Here is a 10,624-nt window from a genome sequence, read left to right as displayed (position 1 = left end):
AAAACAGGCTCCTGCATGCACTCTGACTAGGATCCACCCAGCAAGCTCCCCACCCCAGTCTGTGGCTGTTGGCTTGAATCAACCCAGCTATCCTCAGTGCCTGAGGCTGACACTGGGACCAACAAATCTATCCTCAGCACCCAGGGCCATCACTGGAACCTATTGAACCACTGGCTGCAGGAGGAGAAGAGGAAGAGAAGGGGTGTGAAAAGAAGCAGATGGTCTCTTCTCTTGTGTACCCTGACCAGGAATCAAACTAGGACGTCCCTACTCTGGGTAAACACTCTATCCACTGATCCAGCCAGTCAGGGCTACAAATTATTTTTAAAATATGACAACTTCTTTTTGCAAAACTCAAATTTCGGAACACGATCTCTGATTATGTAAAAAAAAAAAGAGGGGGCTTGTTATTTAAATAACTTCTGAGTGTCTATTTAAAATTATTCAGTAATGTTAGTTTGTTATCCACAAATTTCTAAAACAACAGGTTGCTCTTTTTTGGAAAAAGCAGCTTTAGGGTCTACTATGAAACAGTAGCTGGGGTCATTTTATCACAGAAATGATGACAGCTAAGGGCTTAGAAGGGCAGAGTGTCAGAATTTCTGGACACTCATTTTAACTGCCTACTCTATCCTTGGAGGTCTTTTACCAGCACCCTTGATGGGTGGCAGCCTGGCCTTAACTCAGATGGTACCTGACACTCCTAGGAAAAGAGAGGGATAATGTTGAGGAACTTTTGTGAACCCACACTATGCTGTGTACTTGGACACAGCAACTTGTTTAAGCTGCACAACAACCATGTTCACATGCCATGTGCAAAGTGAAGAGGCTGAGAGTGAGCACTTCAGTGACTTGTCCAAGGTCACACGTGCACTAGAGAATACAATCATTTTTAGACTCTTGGCTATTATACTGTTTGTTTTTTTCACTGAATCCAAATCACTCTTGTTATGATTTGCTCTTCTTTTTTTTAATCGTATGGCTTACCATTTCATTTTCTTACCTTCATACTTGCTGTCCCCCATCCACTCTTACCTCGTGACTTTGTCTTATATGTATTTAATAAAGAACCTAGAAAAACATCTGACAGAAACTTCTTCAGCTGTCAAGGGCCAAAGCTCCCATCATGTGCAATAAGCCCACACTCATTTGCCTGCTATTCTGGGTGAGTGGTGCTCCCTTAGACCCATGGCCCAATCCAGGTATCACCTCACTCTTCTGCTCCCCTTAAAGTAAAACTACTCAATTTTTCTATATTCATTGTACCAGATTCCTCACTTCTTAATTTGTCTTCAATCTACTCCAATTGAGCTCAACCTTTTACATCACTGAAAACCAAGTAGTCAATATCAGTAACACACCCCATCATAACAAATTCAAGGACCACGTCTCTATCTTTATTTAACATTATAGCAGTCTTTTATATGGTTCCCATCTCTTTCTTCTTGGAACATTGTCTTGGTCTTGTTCACATTGTATCCTCCCGAACATATCCCTACTCCCCTGGACACTTCTCTACTCCCCTGGACACTTCTCTACTCCCCTGGACACTTCCCTACTCCCCTGGACACTTCTCTACTCCCCTGGACACTTCCCTACTCCCCTGGACACTTCTCTACTCCCCTGGACACTTCTCTACTCCACTGGACACTTCTCTACTCCCCTGGACACTTCCCTACTCCCCTGGACACTTCTCTACTCCCCTGGACACTTCCCTACTCCCCTGGACACTTCTCTACTCCACTGGACACTTCTCTGCTCCCCTGGACACTTCCCTACTCCAATGGACACTTCTCTACTCCACTGGACACTTCTCTACTCCCCTGGACACTTCTCTACTCCCCTGGACACTTCCCTACTCCCCTGGACACTTCTCTGCTCCCCTGGACACTTCTCTACTCCCCTGGACACTTCTCTACTCCCCTGGACACTTCTCTACTCCACTGGATACTTCTCTACTCCCCTGGACACTTCTCTACTCCCCTGGACACTTCTCTACTCCCCTGGACACTTCTCTACTCCCCTGGACACTTCCCTACTCCCCTGGACACTTCTCTGCTCCCCTGGACACTTCTCTACTCCCCTGGACACTTCTCTACTCCCCTGGACACTTCCCTACTCCCCTGGACACTTCTCTGCTCCCCTGGACACTTCTCTACTCCCCTGGACACTTCTCTACTCCCCTGGACACTTCCCTACTCCAATGGACACTTCTCTACTCCACTGGACACTTCTCTACTCCCCTGGACACTTCTCTACTCCCCTGGACACTTCCCTACTCCCCTGGACACTTCTCTGCTCCCCTGGACACTTCTCTACTCCCCTGGACACTTCTCTACTCCCCTGGACACTTCTCTGCTCCCCTGGATACTTCTCTACCCCCCTGGACACTTCCCTACTCCACTGGACACTTCTCTACTCCCATGGACACTTCTCTACTCCCATGGACACTTCTCTGCTCCTCTGGACACTTCTCTACTCCCCTGGACACTTCCCTACTCCACTGGACACTTCTCTACTCCCCTGGACACTTCTCTACTCCCATGGACACTTCTCTGCTCCCCTGGACACTTCTCTACTCCCCTGGACACTTCTCTACTCCCCTGGACACTTCTCTACTCCACTGGACACTTCTCTACTCCACTGGATACTTCTCTACTCCCCTGGACACTTCTCTGCTCCCCTGGACACTTCTCTACTCCCCTGGACACTTCCCTACTCCACTGGACACTTCTCTGCTCCCCTGGACACTTCTCTACTCCCCTGGACACTTCCCTACTCCCCTGGACACTTCTCTACTCCCCTGGACACTTCTCTACTCCCATGGACACTTCTCTGCTCCCCTGGACACTTCTCTACTCCCCTGGACACTTCCCTACTCCACTGGACACTTCTCTGCTCCCCTGGACACTTCTCTACTCCCCTGGACACTTCTCTGCTCTCCTGGACACTTCCATATTCCACTGGATACCACTTCCTGCTCCTGTTTGTTGGTACTTTATTGCCGGACCTGTAAACACTGGGCTTCTCCAGGGATCAATCACAGGTTCACTTTTCATTTTAAAAATTTAATTTTTTTGCCTGACCTGTGGTGGCGCAGTGGATAAAGTGTTGACCTGGAAATGCTGAGGTTGCCGGTTCAAAACCCTGGGCTTGCCCGGTCAAGGCACATACGGGAGTTGATGCTTCCAGCTCCTTCTCTCCTCTCTCTCTCTCTGTCTCTCCCTCTCCTCTCTAAAATGAATAAATAAATAAATAAATTTAAAAAAATTAAAATTTAATTTTTATTTCTAGCAAAATGGTAAGCTAGATTTTAAAAACTCAAATTGTATTAAACAGAAACAAAACTTAACCAAAAGTAGCATTTCTTCCCTCATGCCTCCCTCAGCTCCGAGCCTGCTCCCAGAGGCGCCGGCTTTCAACTCTTAACAGTCTCTTCTGGTAATGACTTTCATATCTATTGTTTTAACACTCACTTTGCAATTTTTTTATTTCCCAATTTTATATATTATGTATTTATATTTTCTTTATGGAAGACTGAAGAAAATAAAAGTCATGCATGACTTTGACTTTCTTGGTTTAAAGTTTAATGTGTACACTCAGGTATTTTGGAAAAAGAAAAAATAAAATTATGAATATATGGAGAGTTATATGAACAGAAAAAAGTTGAGTCTTGGTGTCTTTCAAAAAAGAACAATGACGTACTATATAGAGAAGTAGGTGGGCCCTTCTGCACATTAATTTTGTTGGAGAAAAAAAATCAGGACTACCACAACCCCTCCCCTGCCTCTGTTCCAACCCAAAGTGAAGCACCACCTTGATCACACTTAGTTATATTACAAAGAGAACCAGGAAAGTGAGACAAAATCTCAGCGGGGTTTATTGGTATATTTTAAATGCATTAATTTTTTTGAATATGTATAATATGCATATGTAAACGAAGCCTTTTTGAGTTCTTGGGAAATGAACTATAAGGACATTAGCTTGCGCTGTTACATGTTTATATGTACTATAAATTACAGAGACTATTAACAAATACTATAAAATGTAAAAGTATATTAGCAATGCCTTTTACCTAATAATTTTTTATGGTCTCCCTGAATATATGTGTGACCTTAATGAGGCAGGACAAGGACACAACTTCTAGAATGTAAAAGATTGGTTTACCAGCATCTGGGGACACTAGGCCACTGGAATTCATAGTAATGTTCCTTCTAGAAGGTTGGGAAGAGTATGAAGCACAGATTCTTGAACTCTTCTCCCTTTCCCTCCTCCCCTGCCAACCAGTGATATGACCACCTTTATTGTTTCTTGGTTACAGTGAGACCACCTCCTTTTCTCTCTCTCTCTGTTGAGTCATTGAATGAAAAGTAGAGGAATTCTTATTGCTGCCATGACACCCAACACTAGATAAACTGAAAGCAACCATGTTCAGACATAACCATAGTGAACAGAAATTCACTGCAGTAACTTCAAGTTAATAAAACACACACGAGTATTTATAGACACATTCCCTGTGCTAGAGTGGGGGCCGGGGAGGGACAGGTGTTGAATATCATGGAAAGACTGAAGGGCAGTCAGAAAAATCCCAGTCCCTAATCCACTCCAATAAAAATGATAAAAAATGACAAACACACATGAAATAGTAGGGGAAGCCACATAGACGTATATTAGCACATGCTGAATGAGTGGTGTTTGCCAAAGAGAGATGACGAGGGCAGGATCAGCTGAGCTGGGGTTATCCAGAAGAAGCAGGAAGCATACCTTGTAAGAGAAAGAATGGCTGAAGCTGGGTCTTGCAGACAGTGTAGAGTAGGGGTAGTCAACCTTTTTATACCTGCCGCCCACTTTTGTATCTCTGTTAGTACTAAAATTTTCTAATTGCCCACTGGTTCCACAGTAATGGTGATTTATAAAGTAGGGAAGTAACTTTACTTTATAAAATTTATAAAGCAGAGTTACAGCAAGTTAAGGCATATAATAATAATTACTTACCAAGTACTTTATATCAGATTTTCGCTAAGTTTGGCAGAATAAATCTTTATAAAACAACTTACTATAGTTAAATCTATCTTTTATTTATACTTTGGTTGCTCTACTACTGCCCACCATGAAAGCTGGAGCGCCCACTAGTGGTCAGTAGAGACCAGGTTGACTACCACTGTTGTAGGGTTTAAATAGCTGGAAGGGAGGAGGAGGAGCATTCCAGCCCCAAAGACCTGAAACAAAGATTTAAGCAGGGACTAGAAGCAATATTTGAAGAAGGTATGGAAGTAGAGTATGAGCACAGTAAAGGGTACAATGGGAAGTAAGAAATTATACATCAAACAGACTCCAACCAAGTGGCATTCTACAGTTTGTATTTTAGTTTTGGTGCTAACAAGGCACAAGAAGGTGACCCGGAACCCACTCGGTAGGTGCCAGCCTTGAAGGGAAGAGATTGCAGGTCCTACCTGGCTTGTGTCTGCAAGTGACCTGTCTTCTATGGTCACCATATCTCTACTCCACCCTGTACCCCTCAACCTTGACCTGGAGTCCATGGCTCTGTGGATGGCTGGAGTGTGGAGAGTGATGGTATCAGAAGACAAAATGAATGTAAAGTGAGCATGTCTGCTTTTTTGAGAGGATAGAGTCTTTATATAACTGAAATGTGGAGAAAGTTTTCACACTAGTTTTGGGTCATCTGAAAAAACATACAATTTTATTTCCAATGTTATTCTTCTGACTCCCTAAACTTTACTTTTCTCTGTTCATAGAAATTCTTAGGAGCAAAAATTTCCCCTGGATGAAGAGTAGGCAATGTAAGGGTCTCAGTGAGGGAAAAAAGAATCCACTCAGTGAAAATTTCTCCATGTTGTGCATTTGTTATTGTGTTGCTGTTCTTTCATTCTTTAATATATGATGCAAGGCAAAAGGCTTCCCTTCCCAGAGTCCACTGGGCCATGTATAGCGATCAGCTAGCTATTGTTCATTGAGTATCCATTATCTGCATTGCATTGGGTCAGGCACTTTGGAGGGATATATAAAAACTCTGTTTCTGCTCTCAAACACCTTACTAATTTGGGGAAGCTGAGACCTTTAATTTAGATAATAAATTTTGTGGCATTATTTGGAAAGTGTATATATTAGAGAGAGACATGCTATCAGGGCCCATAGGAGGAAAAGATCCTTTCCATTTGAAGATGTCAGAAAAAGCACCATGAAAAAGATTTTGAAGACGGGCGATAAAGGCTGTGTGATGGAGGAAGCTTAGGAAGGAACAGATGTCCCTTCCAGGCAGCAGGCACACCAGGTGCAAGCGGGAGCTGTGGGAATGGGCAGTGAGGAAGCTGGCCTAGGTAGAGTGGGTGGGTATATTGATTAGGATGGAAACTAATTGCATAGTGGGAGCTTCCATTTTTTAAGCATTTACTATCACCAGTGATAGATGTTTTTAATATATTGTCACTTTAATTTTCCAAATAAATATATCCATTAAAAAGTAATAGTATTTTCTAACACTCATTATACCTTTAGCTCCTCAAGTCCCAGTCCTAAGTAGTCTTTCATTTAGAGTGGACATGGCTGTAGACTCTAATCCCAGATAATATGCATAAACTGATAGTGATACTCCCTTTTCAACCTCGTCAGTAATTGGTTTGAGAATGCAAAGGCCTAAGCTAATTTGGACTAATAATAAGAAGATGATCACATTTGGAAGTTTCCAGCAACGAAGTGTTTTGCTGTCAGGGGAAAGCAAGGGACTCTTGCCTCTCTTTACTAAAGGACACAAACGAGAAGTGTGCTGCCCAGGTGATGCTAACAGCATCTTGGGATCCAAGTCTGCACATATTAGGGAGATGGAAATAATACAAAAAAAGCCAGCTGAACCATAGTTACATAGTTATAGGCATGCAGCATATACTTCTCTACCTATCAGGGGGTCAAGGAATGCCATCCGTGACTGTAAGCCATTGGAGCCAGATTTTTTAAACCTGATGCTAAACATTCTAATACACAATTAGCATGGCAACTCCATGAGATATACATTAACATAATCCATCGGTTTGTAGATGGAGAAACTGAGGCACAAAGAGATTGAATAACATGACTAAAGGCATACAATGAATAAATGTTGAAGCCAGTATTTTAATCAAGAGCTTGTGAATCCCAGAGGACATATTCTTATTCCCCATACTCTCCTACCTGAGGGGATAGGTATGCAATGTCCTTCCAGAGATGAGAAAGTAGAGATCCAACACCATCTTCCCAACGAACTATAAAGCTAGTTGTGTCAAAACTTATACCTTACTAAGGCTGGGCTTCTAGACTGGTACATCTGATAAAGATGATGACCACCACGATTTCAGTAACAAGGTACAATGTGACGTTTTGGAGATTTTATAACGTGCCGGTTATTGATCAGATCAGTTTATAAGGGTTGACTTATTTAGTCTTTCCCCAAATCCTGTAAGGTATTTTCTATTATTATTTTTATTTTAGAAATAAATACAGTAAGCGACATTAAAATTAATGGCTGCATTCACTGGTGTCCAGAACAACCGTGTCCTGAGCACTGTATCCAGTTTTGCAGTCTTTATCTTGAATGTCCCCCAGAGTTCAACAACAATGAAAAAGTATCAGCATTTTGCAAATGAGGAGACTGAGCACAGAGTTCAGGAATTTGCAGAGAAACATACAGCTCGTAAACGTGAGAGTTAAATTCAAACCAGTCTGTCTGTCTCCCAGCTCCTCTATCACTGCCTCAAGTCTCCATGGATCTGGAGCATGACATTTAGGCATTTTGGAAGCCTGGGCTTTAGTCTTTTCAGCTCTGCCTTTGAGAAAACCCCACTCTCCAGCGTCTGCGGGACAGCAGCCACTCTGAGCTACAGAAAGTGCATCTGCCACAGCCCTGCTGTTTCTCACTTGTCTGGAAATCCTTGGAGCCCTGGCTCTCAGAAGGAGAGCCCTGGACATGTGTCTCAGGTTTAATCAAGTTGGACATGCAGGGTGAGGAGCTTTCCTCGTGGTATTTCTATATTTCTTTGGCACTAGGTTAAACACAGAATCACAATGGGGCATTTCTACAGAGGAAAGAAAAAGAGGTCAGTGGCATTTCTTCTGCATTTACAAAGGTCTGTGGCTTGGGCAAATTTTTATTCTGGTGCTCACCTGATCTGTGTCAGCTCACTTTCTCTGTGGATGTGCCCTGGCAGGTTGGTGGCCAATATTTGCTTTGACAAGACTCGGTTTCCCAGTGAGCACAGGGGTTTAGTGAAGCAAAAGAAATGTGTGCTGCCAGCCCCATGTTCATACTACTTTCAACCCATAAAGCTTTTCGGCCCAGCAGGATCTAGGGGAATAAATCTCAAAACTTATCTGGTGTGACTGACAAAGCTAGAATGTGAATGTGCGTCATTCTGTGATCTTAATTATTCTTTGATGGTTTGGGAAGATTTCCTATAAAAGGGAAGATTATATCTCCAAGTGTAGAATCTTAGAATATTAGTGCTGGAAGGGACCTTAAAGATGATTCAGCCTTTCACTCCAGACAAAATGAGTCTGAGAGAAGTGAAGTGTCTTGTTTGAAGTCACATATGCTATTTTTTAAATAAAATTCTAGCTAAGACTTAAGGTCTGGTCATTGGTCATCCCCCTTTCAAGTACATTATGTTGTACTTCTTTTTTTGTTCCACAAATAATTATGTTTGTAATCCAAATACCTACTTTTTGTTCATGAAATAAGAAGAGGGGGTCAGGCAGCATGTGAAAGAAGTCTATTGCAGGAGTGAACTGGGCTGAAGAAAGGGAGAGCAGGGGAACAATAGTAGGGGCACAGTGGAAATATGGTCAGCCACTATTGTTCTCTTCTTCTCCCATTCTCTCTCTCTCTCTTTCACAAGAACCCCCCATAATCTATAAATTACAAATTCTAAAGTGATAACCATAAAAAATAGTTGACTATTTAGGAAAAACACCAATCATCATAAACTTGATATTTTAAAAATCAAACTTTTACTTATATCAATTTGGTTTTATTAAGCCAACAAGGTAACTATGCTGGGTCACTTATCAAAGGCCATTAGAGGTTCTATGTTTAGCTGGAGGGCTGGGGAGGTGACAAATGGTTTAAACTATTAGCAAGAAAGGAAAGAGGTTTGAAGTAATAGTGGGCAATCTGGTACTTGCAAAACAGCCCAACACAGGACCAGGTTACCCTAAAATATAATTGCTCATTTCATGGACTATGTGGCAACACACAGTCCCTTTCTCTGTAATAGACACTTAAGGGTATTTCATCATTACAGAAAAATGTATGCTTGGAACAGCAAATGTGGATTGTCAAGAGTTAAACTTTGATGTCTGGGTTATGTTTAAGAAGGCAGAAAAGTAGGTAGTTCTTTCCCACTCCTCTATCAAAAAATATTTATCTAGAAGATGCTCATTTTTTTTTCCCAGACTGATGTAATTTTTGCCATTACTAGAACTGGAATAAAAACACTGTCAAGTCTCAGAAAACTCAGAGGGCTGGAGGAGAGGGTGTCTGGTGAGAAGCTTGTCTTTTGGATATTGGAGACAATACACCTTTAGGCTCAATGCACCTGCCCCTTCAGTGCAATTCTGTTTGCATCAAGTCCCCACCTCTAGTGTCCTTCTTTGCTCATTATGTCCACAGAACCTGACTTGCCCAAACCAGTGATAAGATTTTAGAAATGCTGCATTAGAAACACACCTTTTTTGAACAATAATTTCTTATCTCTGGGACTGATTTTCATTCCCCTGTTGTAAGAAGCCAAAAAAAAAAATCACATTTCTCATTTTGGAAAAGCTCAAGTGAATGTAAATTAAGTACTCATCATTTCATTACATACTATGTAAAATACAGTGATGCCTCTTTAACGAAATATTAAACCTGTACTGTTTGTATTAGATTCTCTTAAAGTTTCTTGGGATTGTTCCCCCCACTGAGTTATGTAATTTTCTCAACCTCAGTCTTAATTTTGGGGGGTAGACAGGAAGTAGCCTTTAGTTTTCTGGAGTTTTCAGAGAGGGCAGAAGCTCATGAAGACATTCAATTGTTCCAATTCATGCCAATGTCTAAAGGTTAACATTTCCTCTAAAAATAGCTTAAGAATGTAAGAGAATCCTGGGAAGATGGTAGAGTAGGAAGCACCAGGAATCTATTTCACTACCTAGACAATAATTGGACTGGCAGAGTCTGTCTGATGTAATTACTTTGGAACTTTGGAGTCTATTGAAGCCTTCCAACTTCCAAGAGAAGCCTCCAGTGGTAAATTGTGGTTATTTTCAGTTAATTTCAGCTCTCAGCTCAGAAGCAACTACATAACCCCCACCCTCCAGCCCCTTGGCAGGCAGCTGTGCATGTTTTCCTGAAGCAGCTTGCGCACAGCACACAAGAGCCAGGGTGTACAATAAGGAGACAGTTCTCCAAATATCCAGAATTTGTGTTCTGGTCACTACTTGCTGTTTCTGGTTATGAAGGTGTAAAACAAAGGCATGGACAGATGCTGTTGCATCCTACTTCCTTTGTTTAAGTCCTCCTCCTCTAGCTGAAGCAGTTTTCAGGGGATTTACAGGGCTGGTACCTTTTTTTCTCTTATTGGGTGCTAAACATTAAATA

Source organism: Saccopteryx leptura, chromosome 11, assembly GCF_036850995.1.
Source record: "Saccopteryx leptura isolate mSacLep1 chromosome 11, mSacLep1_pri_phased_curated, whole genome shotgun sequence".
Lineage (NCBI taxonomy): Eukaryota > Metazoa > Chordata > Mammalia > Chiroptera > Emballonuridae > Saccopteryx > Saccopteryx leptura.
Note: the sequence above shows the minus strand (reverse complement) of the source record.